Source organism: Triturus cristatus, chromosome 9 (assembly GCF_964204655.1).
Source record: "Triturus cristatus chromosome 9, aTriCri1.1, whole genome shotgun sequence".
Classification (NCBI taxonomy): Eukaryota; Metazoa; Chordata; class Amphibia; order Caudata; family Salamandridae; genus Triturus; species Triturus cristatus.
Window position 1 is genome coordinate 1,186,070,708 of NC_140592.1, and position 19,085 is coordinate 1,186,089,792.

A 19,085-nucleotide genomic window follows, 5' to 3' on the forward strand; every position below is an offset into this window, starting at 1 on the left:
GCACCCCATGCACTCCCACTATCCGGAGCTACCGCTGCGCATCCAGGCTGCTGCACCCCATCCACTCCCACTGGCCGGGGGTGAGTGCCCGCTCCTGCGCAAACAAGCCTCTCTGCTCACCTTCTGCCACCGGCGTGTGTCGAAGAGAGTCGACCACGTGCCGAAGGAACCTCCTCAGCCTCAGTACACGCGGTCAACTGAGCTCACAATTCAGAATGGGTATTGATTGCCAGGATGGCCATGCATCATCGCAGGTTCTACACGAGTTCAGCTCTGGTAGTGTTGAGGGGGGGGCGTCAATTTGTGAATCAGAGTCTGTTAGATGAAAAGCTAGATAAGATTGTGCGTCATGCGTCCATCAAAGGAGAGAGAAAGAGAGAGAGAGAGAGAGAAAGAGTGAGAGAGTGACACTGGAGAAAATCTTCGCAGCTCACCTTTGTGTCACCAGTGTGTCTCCAACTATGTGCCGGGACATAGTGCACCTTCAAGCTCCCACATCTGAAAGATAGTACAGAATTAGAAATTGTAGGAAAGACCAGTAGGCAGGAGTGAAAAGACAGTAATTCTCTTGATGTGGTTTAATCCTCAGAACATGTTTTGTAAGCAGCTAGTATAAAGCAAGAATGACTGAACCCCCATTAACTTCTACCTCCCAACCTTCTCACATTCAAAACATAACATTCCCAAAGCGACGCGAGGCAACCACGTGCTGTGAGAGGAATGTCACGCTCGTGTCTGCATGCTTCGATGCTCCCAACACACCTCACCTCTTTAAAAAAAAAACAGAGAAAGGAAAGTTCTTCAAAATTTGATGGTAAATTTAAGGGTACAAAGTATGAAAAAAGAAATACTCAACTACTTTGCCACAGATGGCAAAGTTGGCTGCCTGTAAAAACTATTCTGCTATTGGAAAATTTGTTCAAAAAGCAATAAGAAATGGTAATGGCAGGGTATATACGACTGCGTATGCCTAAATCGCTGTGCAGCCTTTCTGCATCCAGGCTGCTGCACCCCATGCACTCCCACCGCCCAGAGGTATCTGTCCGCCGCTGTGCACCCAGGCCTCACTGCTCACCTTTTCGCGGTCACAGCACCCTCCACATCATGGTGCTCCATTCTGGAATGTAATAGGTCTCACATTGGGTACTGAGTCTTGATATGGCCATGGCAGAGGACATACAAGTGCACCTATCATCATCGCAGGTTGTACACCCGCTCAGTGCTTGCGGTGCTACTAATTCAGTGAGAAGTGAGGCCATGTATTCTAAACTCTAAAATGGCGTAGTGCATGTGCGCCCGGACTTTTATATTAGCATGGTCATGTGTCCTGTGACGCCTGTGCTGGATGAGTGTGGTGTGGGTGTATACCAGCCGTGAGGGAGTGGCTGTGGCATGCGGGTGTCCGTGTTGGAGTGCTACCGTCACCCGGGTTGCAAAACCAAAGTGTCACTCTGTGAGCCAAGTCCCACAATATGGCCAACATGGAAGGTACGGGGAATTGCTGACCCTATATTCATCCATAGTTCCATACAAGAAAGATGGTGGACATGAGACATCTGTGTGGATATGATTGTTTAATGCACATTCAGTGGAGTGTTCCAGCTGTAGCAATACAGGGCCATGGAAAATTGAAGTTTCAGTTTTTGGCACATGGAGGGCAGCCAATTAGAGACAAGCTCATTGTCAAAATTAGGCTGAACCAACCTATGTACTTATACAATCACTGCGATGATCCTCACGCACTTATAAATTCACTATACACTCTATACTCTAATGATGCAGTCTCTACGTACGTACTTGTGCAATGACCGAGACAAAGTTACATAACTAAAGTTTTCCCCTACTGTCAAAGGTAAGATGGTTGCACACGCTGTTAAGAGCACTATGTAATGTGGTAGGGCCTAGGGGCAGCATGTTGCATACATAATGAAAACACGGACACAGATAGATATTGGAACTGGGTACGGGAACGTGCGCTCAACTCTTTTTTATTACCAGGGTCACATGTCCAGTGACGTCTGTGGTGGATGCGTGTGGGGTGATTGTAAGCCAACCCTCCGGGAATGGTCGGTGCTGGCAACAAGTACAACAGTAATCATTGGATCAAACACAGAGATTTAATCATAAAGGGTCCATGACTTGTGCTGCACTAAGGTAGGGGCACCAGATGTGAAATAACACACAAAAGATTCTATCATAAAGGGTCCATGACTTGTGGTGCACTGAGGTAGGGGCAGCAGATCTGAAATAATACACAAAAGACTCTATCATAAAGGGTCCATGAGTTGTGGTGCACTGACGTAGAGGCATCAGAAGCATTAAACGTGTGCGCAGCCAGCGATGATGCGTGGTGCGGGCTGGCCGCAGTAGGAGCAATGTCTCTTGCCTACTAGACTGCGTCATATGCAATCGCAACTTGATTTGAATTGTGAGCCCTGCTGTCCGAAGTGTAGATCGAAGGCAGTAGTGAGCTCAGACATCGAGGAATGCTTTTTATGACTTCCTCTTGAGAAAATCCAACGACATAGAGTACAGTTCACTCTGCAATTAATAAATCAAAATTGAATTTGAAATATGAGCTCTGCTGTCCGCAGTGTAGACTGCTATTCAGTGTTCATTTGGACTTGAAAGATGAATTTGGTCATTGTAGTAAAGCTATAACTGATATAAGAGAAGATCTTGAAGCAAGGATACTAAAAGGATATTGTGTAGGTTTCAGGGACGCTGTAGTTAGTTGTCTACTGCACTCTTGCGATGATGTGTGGTCCGGGCGGGCCGCACTGGGAGCAATGTCTTTTGTCTAATAAATTCTGCCTTAATAAGACCACGTGGCGTTGACTTGTGATGCACTGAGTTAGTGGTACCTCTGGCGCTCAGCGTGTATCAGCCTGCGATGATGTGTGGTCCATGCGGGCCGCACTGGGAGCAATGTGTCTTGCCTACTGGACTGCGTCATCTGCAATCGCCACTCCATCTGAATTGTGATGCCTGCTGTCCGCAGTGTAGATTGAAGGCAGTAGTCTGTACAGACATAAGTCAGCGGTGCTGTGCCGCTGTGTTCGCAGGGGGCCTGTGTCAAGGAGGCCCGCGGTCATGGCAGCAGCCACGTGGCAGGGTGAGGGCCGCTGCTCTGGCAGACGGGTTGGCCTTCACACAAGTGAACCACGCCCAGAATCCCGGCATATTTATTCACACTTCTACGCTGGAGTGGTGTATGTTGGACCAGCTCACTGCGCTTCCACTTACAGGGGACGATGATACAGGTACATGACTGAGATCTTCCCCACTACCTGAGGTAACATGGTTGCATCCACTGTCCACAACACTACAAGCACCAGCAGTATATGTACACATGGAGAGGTTTATTATCTGTTTAGTGAGGTCTGTCCAGCACATCAACTCTATACTTGGTATTGTGGGCATTATTATTATTGAAGGATGAGTTGCGTCCTTCACACATATTTGCCTGTCGTATCTGCCAACATTGAAGTATTGTGTGGCTGACAGACCATGCCGTTTTTGGAAGGTTCACTGTCCTGTTCTGCGCTGCCTCGGTGGTAGTAGGGAGGGGGGTGGTCCGGGGGGTGACATCCTGAGGCTGGTGGCAGTGAGTGTTGTGGCTTTCATGGGTGTTTGAGCTGCGTGATCAGTAACTCTATGACATATGTTGCGCTTCAGATGAGATTCTGGGCTGCGATGAAGGTAGTCAAACTGGTTTACACCAGTAAAATGCAGATGTGAGATATCTACTGCAAACGTGGCTTATTCCCTGTTTTCGGATCGCGCCCCAGATTTGTCTGGTTGTTGAAAATAGCGGGAACTGGTGCTTTAGTGTTCATTTTTGCACGGGGACGTCTACTCTATATATTATTACCGTTAGCTCTTATTTGTGACAATTTCTTTTTTTTTTTTGGAAGCTGAAAAAACCATAGGTTTCAGGGACGTTATAGTTACAAATTAGCATTTAAAAAACCTTTGAAATTCACTGAAAAAAACATAAGTTTTAGGGATGTTATAGTTACAAATTAGCATTTTAAAAACATTTGAAATTCACTGAAAAAAACATAGGTTTCAGGGACATTATAGTTACAAATTAGCATTTAAAAAACCTTAGAAGTTCACTGAAAAAAAAAAAGGTTTCAGGGATGTTATAGTTAGTTGCACATTTCACTCGTGCAAAACCATAGAAATTCAGCCGTTATAGTTAGTAGAGCTAACTATAACTTGCGCCCCGCAATGCACTGCTGATGACATCACATATTACATCACTCATGACATGGTCAGTGACATCACTGATGACATCACTGATGACATCTCAAATGACATCACTGATGGCATCACTGATGACATCATCCACGTGATCATTTGATGCACCTCTTCACACCATAATATGACCTTTGATACACCCACTCTAAAATTTGGACTACCATTTTCTAAACCATAGACAAATCAATAGCAGTTACTATATACCCACTGACTACTTCCTAGTTATACACACACATTCATTCATTCACCCATACAGTAACTCATACATGCAGTCACTCATCAATATAGCACTATTTTATGTACTCATACACCTATACAAACACTCATCCATAGAGTTATTGACACACGTAGCTAGTCATGTAAAGAATCTATAACACTGACGTTTACTCACCTATACAGTTATACATTCAGTATCTAACCTATTCATACAATTAATAACATATACTGACTCTCTTATACAATCACTGACACAAGCACACCCTCATTTATACAGCCACTCTCACAATTACTCACTATCACATAGAGTTATTTATATACTCCAACACTCACATATACTGCCTTTCACATATGTAGTTAATCACACATATACCAGTGAGATATACATTCACTCTCCAACACAGTGATACGCACACACACACACACTCACCGCCAAAACAACTATTTCCACATGCACTATTGAACCCATAGACCTAGTAAATTAGCCAGTCACACATGTTGGCAGAAAGTTACATACCTGCCACCCACCTACACACACAAACACTGAGCCACCCATACTAATACTTATGCTACCAATAAGTAAGCCATATAGACAGTGATGTACCTAATCATCAACACATGCAGCAGCTTATACAACAACTGAGAGACTGATACAGACATTCACACAGTTTAGTCACTAACCCATGTATTCAGTAAGAGACATTTAATCACTAACTTATACAGTCAGTCACACACCTATTAAATCCTCCACCCAGACACTTGTACACCAACTCATTCTTCAATACACCTTGGCATTAACTTATATAAAATATATTAAAGTTTACAAAAACACACATTCACTGGATGATGTCATCAGTGATGTCATCAGTGATGTCATTTGAGATGTCATCAGTGATGTCATCAGTGATGTCACTGACCATGTCATGAGTGATGTAATATGTGACGTCATCAGCAGTGCTTTGCGGGGCGTGAGTTATAGTTAGCTCTACTAACTATAACGGCCGAATTTCTATGGTTTTGTACGAGTGAAATGTCCAACTAACTATAACGTCCCTGAAACCTATGTTTTTTTCAGTGAATTTCTATGGTTTTTTAAATGCAAATTTGTAACTATAATGTCCCTGAAACCTATGATTTTTTCAGTGAATATATATATATAAATGTATATCCACATTTTGAATGCCAACTGCCGCTGCTCCTAAACGAAGGGCGCGTCGTCCGTGCGGATCAACCAGGCAAGATCCGTTAATGTCTCCAAAAGTTCAAATCACCACAGTGAAAAGATGACGACGCCATGTCTTGCTGAATAACAAAATTTAATCGTCAGCTGCTGGACGCGTTTCGCCTGTCCTGCAGGCTTGTTCACCAACAGTATACAATAAAGTTCACCACCATTTTGAACACAGAAGGGTCGTGTCACATGATTGAAACTACCAACATAGTGTATTGGAAGACAGACTAGTAGTCTTCACAAATGTATACGCCTCAATGCATTATATAACCGCTTCAATTATTGCAAATGCGATAAAATTACATTTATTACAGGTTATAAATTCTGCTTTGCTCGTTTATATTTAATAGTTGATTCTTATTTATATTACTCTGAGAGACTTCAAATTCACTAGAATCAGAATATTCTTGCAGATGTAACATGTCCCGCATTAAGTTCATATCATCAACCACTAGTTCATTGGTTTCTGCAGTTCTTAATACAGTCTTTGTGGGTGGTATCAGACTCTCAGTGTTAGCAAAATGTTTCTTTAGTTTCAAAGATCTAATAAACTTGAACGTGTCCACCCTGGTTTTGACATAATCGAATTCCTCTGTTGGACAAAAAGATAGACCAAGCCTCAAGATATTTTGCTCTTTATCCGATAGAGTGATATTTGTCAAATTAATGATAGAAATTCTATCTTCTGAATTTACTTCTATATGTACAATCTTTATCCGGTATGCGTAACAAGGTTTACAACTTTGATCATTTGCGCATGGGCAAAGGTACCAACTGCTTTTTTCTCGTTTTTTTCTTGTTTTTTTCTTATTTTGTTCACATGAGAATAAGAATCAACTATTAAATATAAACGAGCAAAGCAGAATTTATAACCTGTAATAAATGTAATTTTATCGCATTTGCAATAATTGAAGCGGTTATATAATGCATTGAGGCGTATACATTTGTGAAGACTACTAGTCTGTCTTCCAATACACTATGGGGCATATGCATCAACATTAGCATTTGCGATTCCTTATTAGCGAAAAATAAGGAATCGCTAATAAGGAATAGCAAAAGGCTATGCATGTAGGAATCGCTATTCAAATAGCGATTCCTTAACATTCCTTATTACCGAATCGGTAATACCGAATCGGTAATAAGGAATACCTACCCATTCATTCCTATGGGCTTGGAGGCCCATAGGAATGAATGTAAAGCCATTCTGTATTAGCGATTCGGTATTACCGAATCGCTAATAGCTGGAGCACTTTCAAGGGTGCCAGGGTGTCAAAAGGACACCCTGTTGCACCCCTGAAAATGATATGTGCACATATGTTGCACACACACATGCTCTAAGGGCATGTGTGTGCGCAACATGACACTTTGAAAAATGCACAAAAGTGCATTTTTCAAAGTTTTTGCAAATTACCATGCAGTTCATCTTCATGGTAATTTGCTCCCCTTATTAGCGAAATCGCTAATTTTTTACCTTTGATGCATTGCATTTAAGGAATCTCACTTTGGGATTCCTTAAATGCAATCGCTATTTAAGGAATCGGTATTTAAGGAATCCCTATTTAAAGAATCGCTATTTAAGGATTCCTTAAATACCGATTTCTGCTTTTGGGTTGATGCATTGGGATTGGGAATTTTTTACTTAATACCGGGAGCTAATAAGGAATCGGTATTTTACCGACTGGATTTTGGGTTGATGCATAAGGCTGTATGTTGGTAGTTTCAATCATGTGACACGACCCTTCTGTGTTCAAAATGGTGGTGAACTTTATTGTATACTGTTGGTGAACAAGCCTGCAGGACAGGCGAAACGCGTCCAGCAGCTGACGATTAAATTTTGTTATTCAGCAAGACATGGCATCGTCATCTTTTCACTGTGGTGATTTGAACTTTTGGAGATATATATGTATATATATATATATATATTCACGCTCCCAGGTTCCTCCCAGATTAGAAAAAGGAATCTTGAGCACTCACGAGAGAGTAGTTTGGCAGCTTCGTTTATTACGGAAAAAACAACAAACGTGTTTCGGAACTAGTCCTTCATCAGTGTTGTTGCTCAGTTCATCACAAAGTGCTCATTTATAAACACGTGATTATTTGTAAACATCAAGGTAGTCAGAGGGAACGGCGGCCGATAATTTTTGAGCGCCATCTTTGAAGGGTCAAATATTTGCTGTTTCATTAAATGTTATATACAAGAATGTTCTATACACAAATGTACAAGCAAAAGAGTCGGGTCAATCATGGATGCAACAATCAATGCATATCACTTGAAGCGCACTGGCCAAACGTGTCTCCCAACTACATAATGGCTTCCCTGAAACCTTTGGTGTTTGGTATCAAACACCTTGTATTAATAAACCCACACTGATTCCAGTGACGGATCTATTAGTACATGTAAGCAAATGGTAAATTAGAGGTACCCCCTGAACCCTACTAGACTTCTAGTGTGCTGAATGACTGTGCCAGTCTGGCCTGCCACCACAGGGTAGTTCCTGACCTCCTTGGATGGGAGAGCTCTGCTCTCAGAGGACAGAAACAATGTCTGCTTTGGGAAGTGGCGTTATCACCTCTTCCCCCAGGAGGCTGGTAACTGAGCATATCAAGGCAGGAGGCTTCAAAGGCCTCTGCCGCATTTGGTTTGTGACCCAAGGCTTCTCCAGACTGGGGAGATGCCACACTCTGCCCTGGGCCAATCTGGCACCAGGACAAACGGGAAAATTAGCTATGCAGGAGGTGTGTTGCACTGACAGGCTGGACACATCTCTAGGGTGGCCAAGCCTGAAGTGAACATGAATTTAGAAATTCCATCATCTTGTGTGTGTGGAATTAGAAACTCTAGGACGGGGTGATACCCACTTAGGGGCGGCTCCTCCACTAAGGCAGAGGAGCATCACCCCTCAAGAAAAATAAAATGATAATAACATTGTTATTATCATTTTACTTTTCATTATTTGCTATGTAATGGTGTAGGTGGGGCGGGGTTGTGATTCACGCAGAGCAGTGGGAGTTGTGGTGGCACTCTCCTAAGTGTGCATGAGGGTTTGGCCAGCCGTCTCGGGCCGGCCAAACCATCATGTGCACTTGGCATGTTCAACACAGCTTGGTAAAGAACATGCCCAGCCTCCCAGTCCCTCTCTGAGCGCCGAACCACGGTGCTCAGACCAATCACAACGCTGCTGTAAAGCAGCGTTGTGATTGGTCAGGGGAGTCAGGAGCCTGGGTACTTCCTGTTTCATCGAGAAGAGGACAAGGATGGAGGAAAGTGGGCCGCCGGTAAGGTAAGTGATTTATTTTATTTTTTTCCCATTTTGTTTTGTTGTTAAATTCCCCTCCCCATCTCACCACTACAGCCCGGTAGCAGCTGCTACTGTGCCCACTCTCCAAAGGAAGTGGTCATCTGGCAGGTGTAGTGACCCCAGGGGTAAGTAGTCCATTGTCTACTATTCATCACTCCCCTTAATGCCCCTAAATTAAGTATTTAAGGGACCCCCTGATACCAGGACTTCAGATTTTGACAGACACAAAAGAAGCCCAGGACAAAGCAGATGGCTGAACCGAGGAGCACAACTGACTTGGTGCCAACCCTGCCACCCTGCCTGCTGCACCCGACCCTCATGGAGCAACCAAATCATCCTGCAACTGTGCAGATGCAAAGAAACCTGGAGGGCAGCCAGTGCTTCGTCAATTGCCAAAGAAACTCCCTTGAAGTAGAGGAGCTACACTCTCGCAGCCGCCAGCACCAAAGAAGCAAAACTACGTTCAATGACCTGCTGCCTACGGGTGCAGCAGCCACCCAGGAAGAAGTAGCTGTGCTCCTACAGGTCAGATGCGTCCTCCCTCCAAGTGTGGGGATGCCAGGACCAACCAGAGCCGCACAACATCAATAGCTGGGGTACTGGACCCCTAACAGCAGCCAAGGCTTGATATGTCTACTCCAGACACCAATGCCAAGGAAGACCGATCTGAATGTCGAGGTACTTCAGGTACAAAAAGAATGGAGGTACCCTTATGTATCAATCAGGAACAGGGTCAATAGTTCGGGAAAACACACAAAGTCCCAGAGAAAAGAGAACTATAGCTCAAGCTTTCTAGAACAGTCTAAACTAAAGAGTTGTGTGACACAGGAATTTATAATTTTTACAATATACAATAGATATCAATTGTAGTGAGTCAAACATATATAGAGAACTAATCACAAAAATAATTCAATAAACTGAAATTTATTCAAATTAGTGCACATTCGGAATTAGAAACATAGCATATAAAAAATCTTTTTAATAAGAAAACATCTCATTTAAAAATATACATATATTATACAATGCAATGTGAAGAAAACATCAAGTCGACGCAGCGTTTAGGTGAGAAGTAGATCATTCACCTTCCTCAGGACAGTTTTCTAAATGACATAAATGAGTTCGTAGAGTTGTATAAATACAGAAGTTTCGACCCCACAGGTTCCATGTAATGAAATTAGATATTACTTTGGTCATTTGGCAATGCTCATTGTTTGTATTACAATGAACATTCTTATTTGATTTTTAAAATACAGGTTTTTAGCAACTAAATGAGATATTATGTGTCTTTTTACCATATGGCAATCGTAATTGACTGTGTTTACGATAAACATTAGAATCGCTCTATATAAAAAATTAAGAATAGAAAGTCCCTTGTGAATTCTAATTGTACATTTGGGGTTGGTATTTGGTATGTATATTCACATACATTTTTTGCGATCAGAAAAGAGGCTATCGCTGCCTTGGGGCAATAATCAACCAGTACCCTTTCAAAAATGGACACCATTCAGTACTTTTTTAACCAAAAAGATAGGCAAGGATATTTATCTCCATTCAAAAATATTGGTCCGAGGGACCATGTGAGGGACAAACTATTGAGAATTAGTATTCTCAAACATATACACGCATTTATATTTCGTACTTCAAACGGACACTTTATGTTAATTTCTGACAAGCGAGTTCCCTTTCCAACATGGCCGCCATTTTTCTTTATCACTGTTTTGCTTACAAAGACAAATTTAATTCATTTTATTTTATAATTTTGATTGGAGACACTATGTCCGAATAATTTTTTAGTACTAGCATTTCTTAGTGAAATCCTAATTATGTCTGGCGTTCCAGTAACAGCATTAATTGTTAAATACATCATGTGACTTGTTTTGTTCACGGATATAAAAGCGGTTCCGGGAGAGACACTAGCTTGTATCCTAACCCGAAACTCGTTCGTTGGTTGCAGGGAGGCCGGATTGCCGCGTATGGGTAAGCAACACTCTGTAGGAGCGATTATAGGGCTTTTAGTACATAAATACTTTAAGTTGGTAGGGAAGGATTAATAGAAATTATTTTCCCCCAGATCATTATATTCTTGACATTAAGTTTATTGCAACAATGACTTTCGATAAAGTTACTGATTTTAGCATCCTTGTCAGTAATAAAGAATATGGTTCGAATAATAGTTCTTTCTGACAGCAATAAGTAACCTACTTTGAAATATGTGTTATCGAGTTTAGATGTAATTTCTCGAGGACTTATGCGAGGTATTAGTTCCTCCTTGCGCAATCATCTTTGGAGGTTAAATATAATAAGTGATTAACAGCAGAGGTTTTACTTTAATATTATGCAAAACCCCACAGCTAACTTGCTTGGTCCCTAGTTGCGTATTAACCTCAAGATGAATCCTAAAACATAGATTCAGTGACACCTGTGAACATAAGTAACAAATGATGGTACAGTAGGTCATTATGGACCACAAAGTTTCTTAAATTGTTGGATATTCCTATAATATTATATTTTCATCATAGGTTTTTAATTCCTGGGAAGCGCAGAAATCAAAGCGACTATATCAGGTAACAATCTAAAAATAAATAATCGAAAACAATAATAATTTACCTAGTGGATGAAATTATCCCGTTCACATTATGGATGGTTATTCTATTAATTGTTGTCCCCTAGCCCAGGTACCCTACGAATTTTAATTAAGAGGGTGAATATTTGTAGGTGAATTTTACAGCACCTACCTTACAGCCTACCAGTGGGTGTATATACTTTCCTGCTTCCTTTGGTAAGCCTTTTCCATTAGTTTTGGGCTTAATGTTCTTAATAAAAGAACTGGTGTAATTATTAATAACAGTGTTTCTTTATCATTTGTCAAATAGAGACTTTTAATTTTAATCGTGGCACCAACGAACACATTCAAATTCATTGGCCAATATCTGAAGGTACATATATAAAACTGATTCCACCATAGTGTTGTTTTTTAATAATAAAAAAAGACTTTCTGGAGTTACCGACCATAATCTTATAATATTCTGTTTCTTTCTAAATAAAGGTCTATTGTTGAGTGGACCATTCTCATTCCCTAAAATTTGACAAGCTTGATGTCATGTGGACAATTTTAATCGATTGAATTTCGCTTACGACCTAAGAATGTTCTAGGTATGTTATCCATTTACCAATGTAGATTTTCAGTAACACCATGGATATAGCTTATATATTAAATGCTTAAGAAGACATTACTTAGTATATCTTTGTTGAAGTTGAGTGGTAACAAATGTTTTTATAGTCTATTGAGTAAGATAGTACATTGTTATCACTGTAGTTGAGTATACTGTGAGTCAATTATATAGAGTAACGACCATAACAATATGATGTCTCTGTCATTTAGAAAACTGTCCTGAGGAAGGTGAACGATCTACTTCTCACCGAAACGCTGCGTCGACTTGATGTTTTCTTCACATTGTATTGTATAATATATGTATATTTTTAAATGAGATGTTTTCTTATTAAAAAGATTTTTTATATGCTATGTTTTTAATTCCGAATGTGCACTAATTTGAATAAATTTTAATTTATTGAATTATTTTTGTGATTAGTTCTCTATATATGTTTGACTCACTACAATTGATTTCTATTGTATATTGTAAAAATTATAAATTCCTGTGACACACAACTTTTGAGTTTAGACTGTTCTAGAAAGCTTGAGCTATAGTTCTCTTTTCTGTGGGACTTTGTGTGTTTTCCCGAGGTACTTCAGGGACAGTGAGATCCACACAGAGAGTGGCCCTGCTGCTCTCCTTGTCCCTTTTATGCCAAAGACAAAGAACCCACTGCCACCAACTGAGGCCTCAAATCACCTCTGCACCCGCGTCCCACAGCCCCAGTCTGGAGGAGGTGACCGTGCCAGCGAGGTTCTCTGACCCACAAAAGCTGAGCCCATACCAAGGTCCATCCAGAGCGGACTTCCAGTTGCCGCCTGCAGCCTCTTTCTGCAGGCCCCCTCCAAACGTGAGAGACTCCAGCACCGGATCCGATGCCAAAAGATACCATTGATCTGAGTCCCAAAGCCTGAGGACAACTGGAACAAGGGTGTCTTTATGTGCCCGAGGATCCTAAGGGTCAAGCCTCCCAGTGGACTCCCCCGGACTGGACCCGCAGTCCCAGCTTGCAGCCTTTTTTGGACCAGATCATTCCCCATTAAAGTAAAAGGGACACCCAATGCCATAACACACCTCTGCACTCTGACGCTTCAGGGCCTCCCAAGGTGACCTGTTGGTGAGGCCTTGGACCTTGCCCCATATTCACCTTAAGTCCTGGAGAACAGTCCCGTAAGTCACTGTCAAGTGCTTGAATGCAGTACATGTTTTTCCGCCATATGATAACATTCCCGCACCCTAAAATGTCACTGTCAACTTTTGAAAACTGTAATAGTTCATAAATTGAAAAGTACTTACCTGATTCTGATGATCTTGGTGTCTAAATCACAGAAAAGTATGTGTTATTTTTATATATTGGTGTCTGATTTCTTTATTGAGTGTGTGTCTCACTTCATGCCTTTATGTGTGGGTAAATCATGCTTAGCTCTATCCTCTGACATGCCTAACTGCTCGTCTATACTATCACAAAAGAGAGCATTTGGGGTGTCATTTGCGACTCTGTAATTCCTTTGGAGGTTTGCCTGGACTCTTTATGCAGTGTACCTTTTTTTTTTTGGTCACTGCGGGCAGGGAAACAAATCTAAAGTCTGCTCCCGGCTGGCAAGAACATTTTTAAAGCTCCCACCAGTGGACTTTGTGTTTGCTCTTGCTTGGCAGGAACTTTGAAATTGCTCCCACCAAGCAAGAGAAAACACAAAAAGAGCTCTTTCTGGACCAAGATCTAGCTTTCTGCCAAATTTGGTGTATTTCCGTTCAGCAGTTCAGGCTGTAGTCATGTCTGAAATCCCTATGGTAAATTGCATGGGGAAAGCATTTAGGAACCCCCTTTATCTCTACCCCCACTTGACGAATCACCCCAAAATTTTCCAGACAGCAGCTGAAGTGAGTGGCAAACTAGTTTTATGAAGATTTGTCAAACTGTGCCAAAGTTATTGGTAAAGCAAAAACGCTTTTCCTATGGAAACTAGGTCCTAACTGGCGACCCCCAGTCGCCCCAGGTAAAACATGCAGACATACATAATGTATATGTTCACTGAAAAAACCCAAAGTTTAATGGGACATTATAGTTAGTTGCAAATGTCAGTTAAAACATACCATTTTAAACCAACAAAATCACTGAAAATCACCAGTTATAGTTATCTCATTTAAGTATTACTCGTGCCTTAAATTAACTATAACTCGCCCCCATGCACAGTGTTGTCATCAATTATGTCATTTCAGATGTTGCAGTGATTTTATCAATGATGTCATAGAACATGCCATGAGGGATGTAATATGTAAGGTAATTAGCAGTGCATAGCAATGGCACGATTTATTTTTGCTTTAGGGTATGAGTTATAGTTATGTGAGATAACAGGCTATGTGCTAAAACCTTCTCAGACAGACTGTCCATGTGCCCAAAGTTCATCATACTGTCTGTCTATGTACCACACACTCCTTTCTCTGGCTGTTTATGTGCTCCAGTTGGCCTCATGCTCTGTCCATGGGCTGCAAGCTCCTCATTCTGCCTGTCCACCTTCCCCATGCTCCTCACGCATGCTGTCCATATGCCACAAACTCCTTATGCACACTGTTGATGTATCACAAGCTTATTTTTGCAGAATATGCATGTACCACAAGCTCCCCATACTTTCTATCCACATTCCCCATGCTCCTCACCCAGGCTGTCCATGTGACACAAGCTCCTCAGTCAGACTATTTATGTACCGCAAGCTCCTCACACAGTTTGTCCATGTGCTACACGCTCCTCACACAGGCTGTCCATGTACCACCAGCTCCTCACACAGTCTGTTCATGTGCCACAAGCTCCTCCTACAGGCTGTCCATGTGCCACAGGCTCCTCACATGGGCTATCCATGTACCACAAGCGCCTCACAAACTCTGTCCATGTGCCACAATCTCCTCTTATGGGCTGTCCATGTGCCACAAGCTCCTCACACAGCCTGTCCATATGCCACACGCTCCTCTTACAGGCTGTCCATGTGCCACAAGTTTCTCATACAGCCTGTCTACATCCTGCACTACTCACACAGGCCATCTATGTGCTATAAGCTCCTCATCCAGACTGTCCATGTGCCACATGTTCCTCATACTGTCTACATCCCTGCTCTCCTCACACAGGCTGCCCATGTGCCACAAGTTTCTAATACTGTCTGTCCACATCCCCGCACTCCTCACACAGGCTGTCCATGTGCTACAAGCTCGTCACTGAGAGTGTTCATGTGCCACAAGCTCCTCAAAAGCTCTGTCCAGGTTCCCCATGCTGCTCACATAGGCTTGCCGTCTGCCACAAGCTCCTCAGTCTATATATGTGCAACACGCTCCTCATGCTGTCTGTCCATGTACCACAAGCTACACACATAGGATGTCCTTGTGCCACAACCTCCTCACACAGGCTGTCTGTGAGACAAGAGCTTCTTATGGGGACAGTCTACATGACACAAACTCCTCACTCAGACTGTCCATCTGGTTCAAACTTCCCACTTCAGTTTCCATGTGCCAAAGATGTCTCATGCTGGCTGTTTGTGTGTGTCACAGTCTTCACACAGTAAGTGTGCATGTGCCCAGAACGCCTCACACAGCCTGTCCATTGACCACAGCTCCTAGTACAAGATCACCATGTGCCTCATGAAGCTTGAAACTGTGTCCTTGTGCCACAAGCTTCTCATGTGGACATTCTATGTGCCCAAAGATCCTCATGTGGTCTGTGCATGTGCCCTAAGCGACTCTTGTGGCTTTTTCATTTTTCCAAGGCTCCTTACAATGACTATACATGTGCCATAAGCTCCTTATTTGGTCTGAACATGTGCCATAAATACAGATGTCCATGGCCCTCTTTGTGACAAAAGCTCTTCAGCTGTCCATGTGTGTGCCATAACCGTTCTCAGGTATGTGGAAAGAGCTAGGAACTCACAATGGCAAAGAGAGAGCGGAAGTACCACACACCTTTGCCCTGTCCTAGCAGACAACTTGCCCTCAAAACACCCATAGTTGGTCTTAGCGGTCACTGGGTTCTAAGGACACTCTTTAACCAAGTGAACTCAAGTCCGTGAATCATCTTTTTTTTGTTGTTCTTCCATCTTCCAGCTTTTTTTTAAAACTTTTTTTATTAAGTCAAAGTAGAACAGTGGCACAACTGCAAACAGATCAAAGAGTCAGGGGAAACACAATAGGTTACATCAGGTTCTGCATAATGCCCTTGTTGCAATACCCCAGGAGGGGTAATTATCAAGTTGACCACCAATGCAGTATATGTACATGCAGTGGCACAATACGAAGGAGGGCAAGTTGTTAGTTAAATAAACAGGAGGCGTTAGGACTCACCAGTGGTAGTATCATTCCTCTTCCATGCAAAACAGAGCGAGAAGCACACACATATATAGGAGTACAAAATAAACAATTCTCATATGGTAAAGATGTTCCTCCAGAAAGTAAAAAGACAGTTACAACAATGTTGCAGCACAGGAACCAGACATCACGCAACATTAGGGTTTTACTGAAAATGTATCTTTTATTTTCTTTTTCTGTACACTGAAGGACAGGAGTCTCTGCATGAGGATCATGCCGGGACTTGTGATTTGACTTGAAAACCAGAGATCTGACTGAAATTTGATGCACTCTCTACCTGTAGTATGAAGCGTTTATATTTTGATTAAAAATTACAATTTCATGGGACACATATTGGAATATCACAGGGAAATACCTAGCCACCCCCTATTGTATCTGTTGGTCATTACAACAGTTTTTTTAAACTTTCTGCCCTGAAGAAGTCCCTGTGCTTAGGGACGAAACGCGTTGGCTGTGCCCTTATCCCTGCTTTCAAAGTGCAAGGACAAGAAAATAAAAGATGAATTTTCAGTAAAAATCTAATGTTGTGTGATGTTTAGTTCCTTTGCTGCAACATTGTTGTAACGCTGTCTTTAACGTTCTGGAGGGACATCTTTCCTGTATGAGAATTGTTTATTATGGGCTCATATATATGAGCGTGCTTCTCACTCTGTCTTGCATTCTGATCATTTTTAGGGTCTTCTGGATCATTGCCCCTAAGAGTGAGCACCTACTGTCTGTGGGAAATATACAGAGTGCGGTAATATTATATCACAATCGTTCTAGTAGCTTTTGTCTTTAATCATTCCTCTTCTACCTTACAGCTTGATAGTAAGCTTACCAGGATGCTAGAAAGGGTCTACTAAGGGTTCCCTCTTTACACAAATATCATAGGTGGAGCAGCAAGGCAGGGGGTGGGGACACAACAATAACCGTGTCTATCCTCCAGTACCAAACCTGATGCCACCCTGCACACCTTCCTGGCAGCTTCTTGGAGCAGGTGACGACTGCTATGGGTGTGGCGCCTCTGTCTCGTGAAGGCTACCTGAAGGCAAGTTCACAGATCGAGCCAACTTCCATCATATTATCATTGTTAGCCTCAAAACTGGTGTCTCGGCTTCCTAGCTTACCTAGTATACTTCTTCCACATTCCCATGCTAATCATGGTTAAGGTCTAGGCACCCTGGATGTCACAAGAAACTCCTCCTACGTGTGCCACTATCCCAAATCAGTGACTGGTTGAGTTGCATGGCCTTATGGCACCAATCCGTCATCCAAAATCAAAAGGATGTGTTTTAAAAATTAGGAAAAAAATGTTTACTGCTGCAAAGAAAGATTTCTCACAACCTCAACTCCTGCAGTCCCCCACACACAACCTTTCATGCCACACACAAGATATGCGTGCAGCGCAAACACAATCAAACAATCAAATTGCATGCACAGATGCACACGCCTGCACATATATATATATATAACACAGAAACACTCTACATACCGCACAGAGACGCATAATACACATTACACACACCACATACTTTAGGTACACAGATAAACACACACTCACTCCAAACGCATACACACTCCACAGCATACATTTTACTCACACACACACATACCACACATTTTTACGGTTGCAAGCTCTGTCCGTGTCGGCAGTAAACCAATTTCCATTGTTTCGTGGTGTGTTAGTTGAATTAGTTCTAGTGAAGTAAACCAAGGATGGGAATACATACATTCGCACCAGCGGCAGGTTATTTTGCACTGGTGAGTGCACTAACTGACTCGTAATGTGATCAGACGACATTAAATGACTGAAACAGTCCTTATTCAGTCATGAGCATTCATTTACACTATTGGATTCTGGGAGCTGTAGTAATGGTTACATTAATCAATTCTATTATTGCACCTCACAACACTGATTAGTAAAATGAAAGATAAAAAAGTGGTGTCTTAGTCTTAGGGAGCCATCTGGGCATCCTGCCAACTACTACAAAATACATTTGCACAAACCAAGCGGCACAGGAAACAACTTTTGCACCAACTAGCTGGCGTGGACATTACTTCCAAGCTCCTTCTGCTGCTGTAAATGTAGATTTTCAGTGATGGGTCAATATTGGTTCTGAATAGCCTAGTAATTTAGTAAAGGCGTGTGATCTTTTAGCGAGAAAACAAGCAACCATATCCACCTCCCCGGACCATGTATTTGTGCGGATCAAAGAGAGCTTCTTTTGCTAGAACAGTGACAAAAATGTAATCTTGATTATGGCAGTGCTTAATTTGTGCAAATGTGCTGGGACCCAACGTTTAGCTCAGAAGCCCACTGCTGTTGCTATTGAATGCCTGAGCAGTGTTTGGGGGCAGGGCTGCTGCTGACTGGCAGCAGCGGAGTGGTGCTCACTCGACCAGTTTACACTGCGCATGTCACTTTGGCCGGCTGTCTTGCGACCACCAGCCTGCCATGCGCAGTGTAAACCTCTCCGCCTAGCTGTCTTAGACAGCTAGGTGGAGAGCAGGCACAGAACTCCTGTGCCTGCTGGAGCGTCAAAGCAGCCCGTTCCAGCCAATCCTGGCGCTGCTGTCATACTGCTTATTTGC

At 42.4% G+C, this 19,085-nt stretch overlaps 1 long non-coding RNA gene across 1 annotated transcript in view; it reads right to left on the minus strand.

The window, feature by feature from the left end:
• Positions 1-440: 440 nt before the first annotated feature.
• The window catches only part of LOC146799598 (uncharacterized), a 98,983-nt gene continuing 80,338 nt past the window's right edge, over positions 441-19,085 (minus strand). Inside the window, exon 3 of the long non-coding RNA XR_014968951.1 lies at positions 441-498. This is a non-coding gene — a long non-coding RNA (uncharacterized LOC146799598). The remainder of the gene's footprint in view (positions 499-19,085) is intronic.